The sequence below is a fragment of the Mustela putorius genome, unplaced genomic scaffold (genome assembly GCF_011764305.1).
Source record: "Mustela putorius furo isolate JIRA1106 unplaced genomic scaffold, ASM1176430v1.1 tig00003834_pilon_pilon_pilon, whole genome shotgun sequence".
Taxonomy (NCBI): Eukaryota; Metazoa; Chordata; class Mammalia; order Carnivora; family Mustelidae; genus Mustela; species Mustela putorius.
In genome coordinates this window covers 71,216,730-71,232,045 of record NW_025421987.1, presented here as the reverse complement: position 1 = coordinate 71,232,045, position 15,316 = coordinate 71,216,730, and the positions used below count along the sequence as shown (strand labels likewise).

The 15,316-nt window shown below is 36.4% G+C and overlaps 1 non-coding gene across 2 annotated transcripts in view; it reads right to left on the bottom strand.

Annotated features, from left to right (window-relative positions):
• The window catches only part of LOC101683078, a 360,384-nt gene that overhangs the window by 307,720 nt on the left and 37,348 nt on the right, over positions 1 to 15,316 (bottom strand). For both annotated transcript variants that reach the window (XR_006609139.1, XR_006609138.1), the window contains exon 2: positions 13,330 to 13,457. This is a non-coding gene — a transcript (uncharacterized LOC101683078). The remainder of the gene's footprint in view (positions 1 to 13,329; positions 13,458 to 15,316) is intronic.

The window sequence follows — 15,316 nt, the reverse complement described above, 5'->3', positions numbered from 1 at the left end:
CTCTAACCAGTCCAATACATTCTTTCCTCTTTCATCTGTAATGTTAATATTATAATTGTTTCAGTTACGATTTTTCATTTTCATAGCTGCTTTTCTCTGAAGTAATCCTTTTCTGGGAGAGGAAAGATAACCTAATAGATTTTTCTATTTTTAATTTCATACGTTCTGTGAATTTTTAATGCTAATGCTTTAAAGAATCCCTCTTATTTAAATAAGATATTTGATAAAAAGTATTCCAGATAATCTTTCCACTAAATCTTTAACAGCAAAGCTTAAAAAAAAAAGTTATTACCATATGCTCTTTAATGCCTAAAGCAAAGATCTAGTATGGAATTGAGAATCATAATGAGGTCAATCTCAATTCCATCAATGTTATGTTCTATTAAAATCAAATCCAATCACATTCCTCATTTCAACCCAGCATGGCTTGGCTTTGAGGTATGTTCAGAAATGCACTTAAATTAGAAGAGAAACATTAACATTTTATCATATGAATACCACTAATGGCTCAGAAGATTAGCAGTAACACATTCTAGAGACTTCCTCCACTGAAAGTGTACTTTTAATAATATCCTTACACACCTAACCCTAGCTGTGGGAGGTGTTCAGGAGGAGTTCAGGAGCACTGGATTAAAGAAACAGAGAGAGAGAGAAAGAACTATCAATGAAAACCCTTCAACCAGAAACCAAGTTCCATTTGCTATTTCACCAGAAAATGATTCTTCATTTACATCATTCCCAATTAAGTGAAATAAGTGTTGCAATCCTCTGGTGAAGTGTGGATCATCCTAGATTATCTATGAGTTATAATTAACTTTTTTATTTTTAGGAGAATTTTTGGGGGGCTGAGAGGAGTTTAGATGTTTTCTGCTGCCTTAATAGGACATGGTACAAATTCATTCCAATACTACTACTCTATTGTCTATTCTTTATCTGTGTAGACATATAGCCCACAGGCTTAAAACATTCGCTACAATCTTAATTTGAAGTCTGAATAAGGCTGGTCTCAACAGAAACAGTTTCAGAGTTAACTCTATTCTATATGCCAACAATATATGCATCACTGAGAACAAGGAAATATGATGGCTAGTCCCTAACTTGTAACAGGAATGTATTCTTTAATACTTTATTTCCTTTGAATAAATTTAATTTCTTGAGTGCCTAAATTATAACCAGCACTATTGTAGATGTCAGATATAGAAGCCATGGCCTAATAGAGATAGTAATATATATCTAAAGACCAAAAATGAATGGAATTAAAGACCTTTTAAGCTGTAAATTCTCTTAAAGGTCATGAAGAAAGAGTCATTTTACATTTGTAAGAACTAAAGCCCAGAGAGTTTAAGTGCCTTTGCACATACCACAAAGCTAATTAATGGTCTGCTGGGGCTAGATTCCAGAAGCCTGATTCTTAGCCATTGCTCATTCTGAGTATGAACTGAGAGAAAAGCTGCAAGGAGTGGATGTTACCATACAAAGTATGCGGAGATCAATGCTGTAAAAATTCAGTGTGGAAAAGACTCAGGAAATGGCCATCTTTTCTCTCTGAATTTCAATTACTTCTGAAATCATCTGTACTTGGAGTCTTAATCTCTAATAATTTAAGATGAGCAAATGTGCTTTATTCTAAAGTATGTTGAAGTAGAGGCTTTACTTATGTATGTGAAGGAAATCAAACTATATCACCTTAAGATCTGCCTCGGACATAAAAATTATTTTGAGCTGAAGACAATTAAGAGATAACAAATGCAGAAAAAAAGCTTTCTAGTCTCTGCCTGCCATGCCCAAAGGCAGGATAGAACTTCTCCTTTCACTGAAGACAGACTCTTACAAACGCGGAGAAGGCACAAGAGGATTCTGTAGACACACCTAACTCCATTAGTCCCCTCTCATATATTTGCCTTCACACAGTCTGCCACCCTTGGAAGGCTGAAATCCCTCTCCTTTGTCCTGTCATTTCTCCACAAATTTATTGTTCTTTGTTGAAATGTTATATAAACCAGAGTTCTAAGTCACCATTTTGGGTTACTTTTTATAAAGTTTTCTCCTGTGTGATGTGTTCTGCCTGCATTAACTGTTTTTCTTTTGTCAACCTGTCTTTTTTTTTTTTTTTAAAGATTTTATTTATTTTTCAGAGACAGAGGGAGAGAGCGCGAGCGAGCACAGGCAGACAGAGAGGCAGGCAGAGGCAGAGGGAGAAGCAGGCTCCCTGCCGAGCAAGGAGCCCGATGTGGGACTCGATCCCAGGACCCTGGGATCATGACCTGAGCCGAAGGCAGCTGCTTAACCAACTGAGCCACCCAGGCGTCCCTCAACCTGTCTTTTTGTTCAAGACATCTAAATTCCTTCACAAGTTTAAAAAAGCCCTCACCAACCTTAAGCTCCCTAGAACTGTGAGCTAAAATATCAGCACTGAACTGAACGCTTTGGGCATTAATTCTGAGACCCTTTTAGGAATGTTTTCTCATAGCATCTGGTGGTCACACATTGGCCAATGGAACTCTATAACTGTTTTATACTCTGAAAACAAGTGAAAGTATGGAAAGAGAAGGTAGTAGGAAAAGGGAAAGCAAAAAAGCCAGAATTCGGGAACTTTAAAGATGGAATGAATTATAGGTGTGAATGCCTAATTTTAATATCAACAACAAATTTTTATTTTTTATTTTTTTAAATTTTTTTAAGTAGGCTACACAACCAGCATGGAGCCCAACATGGGGCCTGAACTCATTACCCTGAGATCAAGATCTAAGCTGAAATCAAGAGTCAGGTGCTTAACTGACAGAACCACCAAGGCACTCTATCAAAATTTTTTAAAATGTTTTCAAATCATTAGTTCCTTCCTTTGAAGATTAGTCTGTAATGTTTATAAAAATATATTGAGCCTAGCAAAATGAAAACTTTTCCAAAACTATCATTTTTAAGAGCTCTAGAGAATAAATTAGGTTTATTTATTTTTATTAGTACTAAGTACCATACTAAATCTATTGCCAACATGTTCTTTATTCTAAATTCAAGTATCAGATATGTAAATGTATTCTTAACGCCTTGGTCAGTAACTATGAAAAATGGTTCAAATATGCCTAGATGACTTTACAATTGGAGATAATTAGAATAAGAGCTGTGGAACTTCTTTTTAAAAAAATGAGGAAAGGCAGAATGAGAGGATTTTTTTCCCTGACTCCCTCACGCCCATGAAGTCTTAAAAAAAATTATATATATATAAAATATATAAAAAAGAAAAAAATTATATATATATATATATATATATATATATATATATATATCCCAGAAATCAAGAGGGAGAAGGAGAGAGAGAGACTGAGAGAGAAAATAGACCCCTAGAGCCTGGAACAAAAGGTGAGCAATTCCAAGTGACTCAGTCAGAACCTGTTAGATTTGGGGATGGTAGCAGGAGGAACTATAACTTCATAACTGAAACAGAGCACAACACATTTAAAAGCATTTCATTAAAACAATGGATGAAGATAGTAAATTATTTACTATGGGAAAGGGATTAGGAGATGGAAATTCTTAAATATAATAAATTTTTTTACTAATTTTAAGACTCACAAATTGCATTAATATGATATATATTTAGTATGCTTCCTTAAAATTGCTTTAATATTCATAAAATATTTATGTAAATGCATGCAGTGAGTTACTCCTTACCTCTGTCCCCCAATCCTATATTTCTCATTAAATTCAACTCAAACTCAAAGTTGCCTACTTGGAGAGTTTTTCAGAAGCCTAATCATTCTGGCAAATTTATCTAACATATTTTCTCTTTTGTAATTTATCATTATTGCCTTTGTTAAATTGTTTCTAAAATCCAACAATTCTATTAAATTTTCCCTGAGGTATAAAAGATTATGATTTTTCCACCCCAATTAAGAAACTTCCATTACTCACACTTCACATGCCATTACCTGAAAGACACTCATTTCTTTTATCCCTACCAAGCATGACTTTTATAGTTAATGTTAATATTTCATAAAGCCCTCATGTATTTTGGAAAGACCACCATATTTTTTGTCTTATTCTGGATGGCTTTTGTTAACCTAATCAAAATGACAATGTCCAAGTTACCACCACAAAGCTTATAGCACTCAACATTGCATTTTAATACCAATTAGCAGTTTTCTATCCATTTTCTATCTTAATGTGAGAAGGTCACAAATTCAATGCTCTGTTATTTCCTCCAATTTTTAGTTTAGTATCATCTTATAATAGATGGCAGCTTACAAAATCTTGCAAGACCAAGAGTGAAATCACTTGTAAAGGATCTTGTAAGCTTCAGTGCTTCTAAAGGTTGGTGGCTTGCCATTACCTACACCCTCTAATCTAGACTTTTACTACCTAAGAAAAGAGTTTATAGGGCAAGATCAAGGAAATGTATATTCATTAATGATACATTTTCAACAAACTTTATATAAGATGAATCATATAAGATTAATTTATAAATAATTATTTTTAGTTGCCAAAGGATGAAGACCTATTCAAGAATATGTAAGCAACGAATGGGAATTAAAATGAAATAAAGGAAAAGGAAAGGAAAAAAATAATCCCTCCCATGTTTTCTAAATCTCCCAATATACGTACCACACTAGAAAATGACAGAAATGCATGCATAGATATACCCACCCCAGATCATACACTTCCATATCCTTTTTATATTAATTAAATGCCCTTTGAATTAATTTTGTGTCATAGCATGTTTGAGATGTAAGATGGAATGGAACCTTTCAATATAGTAAGCCACTCTTAGCTAGAATCTTATGTAACATCTGAATCTTTGGAGAGCCACAAAGTTTTGCAAATTTCATTGATTTCTTTGACTGATGTAAATTGTGAGTGACTCTGTATTGTATTGGTCAACTCTCAGATGGTTCCTGCTGACTCTGCAATAAGTCACTACATGGTCCAAAGCACTGTAAGGAACACATCCCATCTTTAACCTCAAGCAACAGAGCTCACTCTGCCTTATTTTAAATTAAATATCCCCTAAGTAATTGTGCTCAAGATTGGAAAAGATTTTGCCTCCTTAAACAGCGAGAGTATGAACTAATAGCATTGCCTTTTATAATTTTGAGTATAAAAACCATTTGGGGGACCCGAGAAGAAAGGTAGCCTTCAAGGTGTAGGCCTCAAAGCAAGGAATGAAAACATAAAAGGCGTTATGGTCTGCTTTAGACATCTTAGAATAGAGAATAATGGTCTCAGCTCCTGTCCCCATTCCTCCTGTGATCAGAGCTCCATTTGCAGTTAATGGCGACTCCTTCTATAGGAGGCCTTTTAGAGGATGTGTGGATTCTGAACAGAATCACAGAACTGAAAAGTGTCACTGAAGGTAGCATGTGGGCTGCTCACCTCTTGCAGGTTCATAGACAAAGGAGAAAAGAGAAGCGACACAATCAGCGGGTATTCCAAGAAGCAAGCAGGCCTGAGATACTATCCAAGTGGCACAATGCAACACAGAAAGACACAATCCTCAGGCCACAGGGTTCAAATCCTGGCTCCCTTGCTTACTAACTACAGGAACTTGAGAATATCTTTAGTCTCTCTGAATCTGACTTTTTTTACCTGACAAAGTACAATGCTAATCATTCCTACGTTGCATGGCTATTGTGTTTGTCATGTGAGATAAAGTCCATAAGACAACCAAGGACAGTACTAGGCATCTAGAAAGTGCTCACTAAATTCTAAGTGTAAGATGACAATGGTGGTGGTGGTAATGAAAAGGATGCCAGCTGTGACAGCCACTATTATGAAGACTATTCATAATCCATCCTGTGTGTCATGATGTTTCTGTCCTTTTTTTTTAAGAATATCTTTTTTATTTTAATTTTTTTTCCAGTGTTCCAAGATTCATTGCTTACGCACCACACCCAGTGCTCCATGCAATATGTGCCCTCCTTAGTACCCACCACCAGGCTCACCCAACCCTCCATCCCCACTCCCTCCAAAACCCTCAGTTTGTTTCTCAGTGTTCACAGTCATGTTGTTTCTTGTCCTGGAGATTTTACACACTCCATTCCTTCCCTCCTATCTGCTTCACCAATATACCACCTCATCCTTCTGAGAAATTAGCCAAAACATTAATGTCTCCAAGGAGACTTGCCCTTAGCCCATCTGATTTGGATGCCCCTTCTACTCTTCACATCAACCAGAACAAAGTGTAGATGGCTCAGTGAAAGCCACTTGGAGAAGGTAAGCTCTAAAATGGGATTTAAAGATGATTGGGTTTCTATATAATCCAGAACTGTGATAAGGGATGAAGATAGATGGGTAAATGAGACATGATTATAAGCCATAGAAATGCTCCCAGTCTAGACTTAGAGCTACATCAAAATTGTGGCAAGAGCTGTAATAGAATTATGTATAAAATTCTGTGAGAACACAGGAGGAGGGCATTAATTAAATTTTGGGAAGATAGAAGGAGAAGTTTCATCAAACATTTCAGTTATAAAATAACATCTGAGTTGGACCCTAAAGGAGGAGTACAAAAAGTTCCCTGAAAGGATGCTAGCACACAGCTTGCCTTCATATTTATACGGGCAAGCCATCTCTAAGGACTATCAGGGACACAGCTCTCACTGAAGTAGCGATAGATTATTTCACTTATAAGCAAATAATGGACAAAGAAATAGAGGGGAGTAGCTTATATTTAGCTTTTCATTTGTTCCAAGGGTGATTTTTAATCAAAGCAAGTCTCGATGATGTGAGCACAGAGGCAATTTGGGGCACTAATACCAGCTCAGGTGGTGGTCAGGTTACTTTTGCTTCTCAGTGCTGGAATTGCTGGGTGGTTAAATGAATTGATGATTGCAAATTGCTTTGAAAATACACAATGCTGAATAAACGCCATGAATTACTGTTGTTCAATAGACTCAGGAGACAAACTTGCCTCCAAACAGAAGGTCTCCAAAAGATGGACTACATTTAAAGACATTTAGGAGATTTTCATTTCACAACAATGATAAATTTTTTTTTTTTAGCTAGGTTTATTCTAAAGCCATCATAATGCCTAAGGATAATCTTTTTAAAATGCCATTATAACAGAATAAATCTGAAATTGCTCATAAATGCTACTTACAGGAAACTTGAAGAAAAAATGCATTAAACTAAAACAGTTTTGCCATCTCACTTATAAATAAATTATAAGACAAAAAAATCCTCACATGGGAATGGTAGCTGTGATGGCCAAGAGCAAATAAAAAGAAACAAATTAAAGCTATCTAACCCATATAAACACATAGGGCTCTTTTAAAAAGATGATGGAGAAAACCACTGGGAGAAACTCACATTTGATTCAAATAATCATTCTTTCCTTACTTCAGATGGTTTCAGCATATCTGTAAATCCCACCAACTCTATCCAATATTTACAAAAACTTAAATGGAAGTGAGATTAGTTATATAATAATGGTAGTAATACTGATGACACCTTACATTTATATTATGCTTTCCAGTTTATATAGTAACTATAACTAATTTTTAAAGATTTATCTTTTTGAGAGAGAGAAGAGTGAGTGCGGCATGGGGAGGGGCAGAGGGAGAGAGAGAGAAACTCTCAAGCACACTACATGCTGTGCACGGGACAGGACACAGGTTCCATCTCCTGACTAGGAGATCATGACCTGAGCTGAAACCTGCAGTTGGATGCTCAACCAGCTGTGCCACCCAGGCGCCCAAATTATCTAATTCAATACACAGCATGCCGTGAAGTGCGTAAGACAAGTGCTACCTTTGTTTTCTTTTGTGTGTTTCTGTGTGTGTGGGGGGGGGTGTCTTGTAGGGGTTTTTTTTTCTAATTTTTAAACAAACAATTGAGGAAAAGAGAGATTATATGATTAAAAAGGCTGGAATCCCAGAGCTGATAAGTGTCAGAATCTAGATTCTTCTAATTTCTAGACTAGTGATCTAATGACACTATTTCCAAACACTGAGTAGAACTTGTAAAGATTTATACCCAAATAACATAGAGTTTTGTGGCAAGCTTTGAAAGAAACTGGGAGGAAAAAAAGTAACAGATGTCTTTTGATATCACAACAGAATTAATATTTATGGTATTTAATTATTAAAGTAACAAAATTGGGGCGCCTGGGTGGCTCAGTGGGTTAAAGACTTTCCCTTCAGATCAGGTCATGATCCTGGAGACCTGGGATCCAGCCCCGCAATCGGGCTCTCTGCTCGACAGGGAGCCTGCTCTGCGCCCCTCCCCCCCGCCTGCCTCTCTGCCTACTTGTGATCCTTATCTGTCAAATGAATAAATAAAATCTTAAAAAAAAAAAAAGAAACAAAATTATTTTAAGAAAAAAATGTATTTCCATAATAAAAATGGAGAGGTAAGAATGAATTAGAAAAACTTGTCTCAAACTGTATCCATTGGAACACTCATTCCATAAGATTCCAGTAAGCTACGTGAAAAAAATTTTTAAGGTAAAATATATTTGAGAAATGTTGCTTATATGTCTCTTCTTTTTTACTCTCGATCTATATTAACATGCAAAAGGTTCTGAGACGATCTGAAGCCAGAAAACCGTTTGTCTAATGGCCTCCAAAATTCACATATTCTATCTTTGTGCTTCTTAACTAGAGTATACATTTGCCTGAGTCAAAGATAGATTATCATGTAACAGAAATACCCTAAACTAAAAAATAAATATGGTACATACCCCTGAATGACACTATTAATTATTATTTTACTAGTGAATAAGAGGATGTAAAAGATTATTTTTAAATTAAAACAAGCAAAAGACTTCCTCCAAAGCAGTTCTGCTGACGGGAGGCTGCTCTACTCCACACTGAGACACTTGGGGATACGAGTCTAGCTCCTCCTCCCATGATTATTTCAGGGGAAATGTTTGAGAAGGAATGGGATCTGAAACCTGGAGAGCATTGGCATGTCCGATAGTCACAGCAACTTGAACACCTCATCCAGTTTGGATTTATCAGTTAAAAATAAAAAGAAGTAGATCAAGAGAAAAAGAAGCCTAAATTAACACACCATTAGAGAAAGCTTGTTTGTCTGCTCTATCATCCACAGAGAACCATATTTTGCTGTCATTGTGAATGCAAATTGTCATCTTAGTTACTCAGATTTAAACAAGTTCAGGTATGAATCTTTTACAGCTGTTTCGGGGTAAGTGTTTAATTCTGTCAAGGAGGAATCTGCTTATGTTACAGATCAATTAGCACAGCATTAGAAAGTTTTCCTAATTTCTAAGTGAGCTGCTCACTTAGTTTCTGCATCCCTTAGTTAGCTGCATCCCTTTGTTTCTTTACTATATAGCTTTGTATATAGCAATTTCAGGGGGAATGATAATTTACATGATGCCCCCCGGGTCTCCAATTTGAAAGTTTTGAGTCTATGGATTGTTTTGAGCTAATAACATGTAGAAAGAAAAAAAGAAATGCAATTATAATGCAGTAAGGTCTCTGAAGTCCAGAGACCTACACCCTGGTTCCTGTTTTGCCTTAAACTAGCTGTCATTTAATTTGCTCAGTTTCTATAGGTGACACATGACAATATTTGCTGAGATGATCATTCCTAAAGGCTGGCAACATACACACATGCACACAGGCCCCCTAAATCTAATATCAGAATGGAGAAGATAGTAAAAAGACTAATTACCTAGAATTTGGATTTTTCTCAAATGTGACACTCAAAATACGAAGTGATGTTTCACACATAGTAGGCACTCAATAACCGCGTAGTTGAACTGATATGGTAAGGGAGGGACAAATATTTTTAAAAGAGGCACCAAATCAAAACAGGCAAAAGAAATGGTAGCTGGCAGACATGAAGTAATAAAGAAGCAATGTAAATAGAGATTAGAAACAAAATGAAGTGGGGCCTGCTAATTACTGATAAGGAAATAGAAACACTGAGAAACTGTGAGTGAATCTGTGGCTTGAAATTTCACATACAAACAATAGAACCTTGAGGACCTCAATCAATCAAAAAGCGATCTTTTAACATTAGTAAAAACATAAATGTAAAAACTAGAAGGGGTGGGAAAGTAATTTTTGTTTTAGGAAACTTAAAAAAAATCTATCAGGAACAAGGCAGGTGGTCTATTTACTTACAGTTTAAATTTTTTATACTCTTTGAACTTTTACTAGATATGGGAATTTCTTTTTCTTTCTTTTTTTTTCTCCCTTTCTTTTCTTTCCCTTTCTTCTCTTTCCATTTAATTATTTTTAAAAAGTTCTAATAAAACAGAGTTTTTAACAAGAAAATAAAAGATTTTTAAGTATTATAGTCCCAGTTGACTAGATTCTACATTTATCTTAATGAATAGAAAATAATTAATTTGGGGCAAATTCTGGGGTAAATATACCAAAGTTGAATCCATAATTCATTTATTTTATAAAATAACTTACATGATAGGATTGGAATATTAATAACTTCAGGATTTCAATATTACATTGATTCAAAATCCAGTGGATCAGTACCTTATTGTCAGAGTTTAGGCCAATTCTTGGGAGTTTAGGCAACTGCAAAGTTAGAAGTCATATAGTGTCCAGACTGCCCTCACTTCTGACACTAATTGCAAGGACATTTGGGATATTCCAAAACTACCTTCTGCCTTGATAATTCTCTAAAAAGGCTCGCAGTAGTCATTGAAAGTAGTTCTATCTATGGTTACAGTTTATTACAGCAAAAGGATACAAATGAGTATCAGTCAAGGGATGAAGCTCAAAGGGCTCAGTCAGGAAAGCAGCAAAGTAGCTCCCATCGTCCTCTCCCCATGGAGTCAGGAGATGCTACTTTCCTGGCATGGGGTGTGACAATGTACACAGAATGTTGCCAACAAGGGAAGCTCACTTGACATTCAAGGGTTCAGAGTTTTTATTAGGGTTACATTATGTAGTTCAACTGATTGATTGCCCACATGGTTGATTTCTAACACCAGGTTGACAGGTACCATGTGATTCAAAGTCCCCATCCTAAATCATCTGTCTTTCTCACATCATAGCTCAGATATGAAAGTGCTTCTAGAGACCATAATTGTATTACAAATGAAAGTCAATATTAGCTTTTTTAGGAAGGTAATACCAAGTTTTTTTAAAAATTATGTTAAGTCCTACCAAAAAAAAAGCACCATGTTATAATATAATTAAATCATGCTTTAATATTCAAAAATTCTTTTAAGTCTATTATTCAAGGAAAATTGAAAATTTTATAATAAATTATTATATTAAATATTAATAAATCACAATGAAATGCTTTACAATATGACATGGACTAACTAATAAAAGCTATTTTTATATCTCATACAATATCTTTAAGGTCCAAAGATAAAACAACAGTGTTACTATGTAGCACATAATGAATTCAGAGTTTATGACCCATTCTCTTTAATGCTCACCAAGAAGTTCCCTTTGGTTCTATACACCGTATGTATTAGCACTCTGGAAACTGCTTATCTGTGGGCATAAGGAGGCGACTCTCACTCAAGAAGAGGAACTATTGAAAACAGGAAAAATTTCTCTCTTTCTTTTTTTTTTCTTTGTTTATCTACCTTTACCCAGTTTGAAAAATTTTTAAGTTTAGCTGGGAAAAATAATAAGACAACACATCACTTTGAAAATGTACTTAAGGGGATGTAAAAATGTTATAACTTCAAGTTTTCAAATCATGCATAGAAATCTTTTTTCTCTGGTTAATAGCATTCTAGTAAAGATAGCAACTTTGTGGGGCACCTGGGTGGCTCAGTGGGTTAAGCCTCAGCCTTCAGCTCAGGTCATGATCTCAGGGTTCTGGAATCGAGCTCCATATCAGGCTCTCTACTCAGCAGGGAGCCTGTTTCCCCGCTGCCCTCTCTGCCTGCCTCTCTGCCTACTTGTGATCTCTCTCTGTGTCAAACAAATAAATAAAATCTTAAAAAAAATAGCAACTTTGTATGTTTATTCATTCCCTTAACTTACAAAGAAACCCATTAGATACCATAGGAATATAATAGCTTACAAGATTATCTCTAAGTGGGGGCGCCTGGGTGGCTCAGTGGGTTAAAGCCTCTGCTTTCGGCTCAGGTCATGATCCCAGGGTCCTGGGATCGAGCCCCACATCGGGCTCTCTGCTCAGCAGGGAGCCTGCTTCCACTTCTCTCTCTGCCTGCCTCTCTGCCTACTTGTGATCTCTGTCTGTCAAATAAATAAATAAAATATTTAAAAAAAAAGATTATCTCTAAGTATGGAAAAACTTAGATCTATATATAATATATAATGATCTATAAATATAAGTGTGCTAAAGTTATAGAGAGGACATGCATGTTTGCCTGGCTAAGAAATGTAAAACAACAACAATGGCATGGAATGAAGGACACTCACTGGGCTGATAATATGTCATTGCACCTTTAGATGTGTAGAGTCCAGAGTAGCACATGTAAAGATAAGGGCTATAGTGGAAGAGATTTTTGAAGCCTTTTCCTGCTTATTGGTCCCATCATGAAGGCAGTACCAAGTCCAAAAGTCCACCATTTTTTTTGTTCAAATAAGGAACAGAAGACCTGATGTCAGTTCTAGAATTTGAATATTTGAACAACAAAGATCAAAACTTTGCCCATTAATAACAATTATGTGGAACCCTAGGGCTACCCTCTGTTCTGCTATTTCTAAGACTAGATTATCAATTTTTCCCTCAATTTTCTGGGCAGCCCCCATAATCTTTCAACAGATCCCAGAAATACTCTCACTTCTGCCTAAGAAAGTTAGGAGTGGTTTCTGTTGCCTTCAATCAGAAAGCCCTAACTAAAAGAAGTCCTGTATCCAAGAATGGTAAACAGCTATGGTGCAGATAACTTTGGTTAAGATAATTGATGCAATTTTTCTGTGTACTTGATGAGAAGCTCAGTTCTGTAAGCTAACCAAAAGGTATATGAAGACATGTTTCCCATCTCCCCAGTAAGCTTTAAAGATAGCTAGGGAAACAGAAATCACACATGGGAAATGGTTACAGAACTAGGAATAACTAAGTTTCTAAGGAAAAAAGAAAAGGTCCAATATTCTGTGCAATAGCTGTTTTAGAAAGGGAAAGAATGGAAGAGAACTAAATCCCAGAGACTGGAAGAAGATCAAGATTGAACATAAACTAGAATTTAAATAAATGATCCCCGTTATTAGGAGTAGGAATAAATGAATTTCAGTGGAGAAAAATACTTAATGCATACACTTATACAAAAGCAATAAAATCCCTCAACAAATGGCTTTGGAAGGATATTAATGAAGTGAAGAGTCAGGCTCTTCATTGATAAAATGCACAGGAGTAATGCAATTGGCAGTGTTTAGGTTCACTAAAAAAGAGGCACACACATAACAATCTTACCTCTGCCAACCCCAGATATACCCTGTCTTAAAGGGCTCTGTCCAGGCTTCAGAAGATGAATACGCTGGAGGCTCACATGGAAAGGTAGCAGGACAGAGCCACCGGGGTAAGGAGACGGAAAGGAGGACCTACAAGAGAAGAGTGAAACTGAAAGTAATGTGGTTGTTAACATAAGGAAGGAGAGTTACAGGAGAAAACACTTCAGACCAGTGGTATTTCAAACATTTCAGAAGACAGATCTGTAATTAATGCAAAAGGCAAAGTAAGAAATAATGACAAATGAAAACAACCAATGGTTATGTACAACATTATGTCTCAGTTTTGAAAAGTAAGTCAAGCCTTTTAACTTGTCAAGAGGTTTTTTGTTTGTTTTAAGGGCCCCATCAGACATAAATTTCTAGGAGTCTGAGATTTTATACATGGCTTGATTGAGGGATAAATCACTCTCTGGGGATATCTGTTCTACAAAGGCTAAGAACATGGCAGGAAATCTAGAGAGACTGAAATTTCATAATACCTATGGTTCAGAGGACATACGTTGATAAGTAGGCTAACTATACAATTTGTGATTCAACATGAGACTCTCTGAAAAACTTCTAGGGGGGAGGTTATTAATAATTACACTAGAGCAGAGCACAGACCACATACATAGCCACTTACTCAAGGCCTCTCAGGGAGGGAGAGGGAGTAACTCCCAGATAGCTTTTTCCCCAGGATAATAGTGGTTTAGGCAGATATCTGTTTAGCTGAGTAGTATACAGGTCTTCGGCCAGAGTGTGTTGTTTAGAACAACCACCAGAGTGGAAAGGTCCTTTTTCTCCTGGCATCTGCCCTCAACCTGGCCTTTCAAAATAGGTTGAACACGTATTTTAAGACTATTGATTTGAAAAGGCATTAAAATGTATTAATCTGAACTTAGAATATCAAAAGTATATACAGAATGGTAAGAAGAGATTTGGGAAAGGCAAGATACTGTTTTAATTTCTCATCTGTAAAACTAAGCTTTCTTTCTCCTCACAAATATTTCTCCTTGAAATCCTTCCTCAACTTTGTCCTCATCACGATTTTGTCAGACTTGCCATACCCTCATTTTGTTTCATGGCCTTTATCCTGAAATGACTGAGGAAAGCCCCTTTCACATTCATAGCTACATCAACCAAGGCAGAGCGCCCCAGAGCCTATATGACATTAACCAAAAAAAAAGTCGGATCCATATATGGCCCAAACAGTCCGTGAGCTGGGGTAGATGTGGGAAATAAGGTTGAATCATCCAGTTTTATTAGTTAGCTGCTCGTAGCACCAGGTCACTTACAAACCACAACTGGAGTTGTTCTTTCTATATTTAACCAAAGACAAAGACACTGTGTGTGGAAACATGTAATTTACCCCATAGCCAGAGGCCCAAAAGGTCCATGTGAAAGCAAAAGAAATCTCTGAGGTAAAGATTTACAACTCTGCTTGACTCTAAAACAAGGAAATGATCACCTTGTGGGAAGAAATCAAGGTGTGATGAAATTTGCTTTTCTCATGTCTCCCCAGTGATACGAGAAGCAAATGAGTAACAATGGGAGCACACCTATGTCAGGGTGGCCACGATCCGAGAAGTGAGCAAACTCACATGCTCTGGAGCCTGAAGAAAGTATGGGGTAAGAAAACATTGTATACCTGCAGCCTTTGATTTCATTGACTAACAGTTCTGAAAAAATCCAAGTCAGGAATGGCAGAGGTTGGGTTGCTGGCTCATGCCCTCCCTTGGTGACAGCTCCAGGCAATTTTACCATCCAGCTGTTCTGTTTTTCAAAATGAAAGTAATTGGAATTGAACTACAGAGCTTTGCTAAAACCTTAGCAATTAACAGTGCAATTTCCCAAATTGCACTGTAATGGAAAAGTGTCCATCAATCAACCCAGTGAAATAACACATTTTCTCACCAGATGTGAGATTTAATATCTTCATAACTCTCTGGATTTACCACTTATGAATTGTC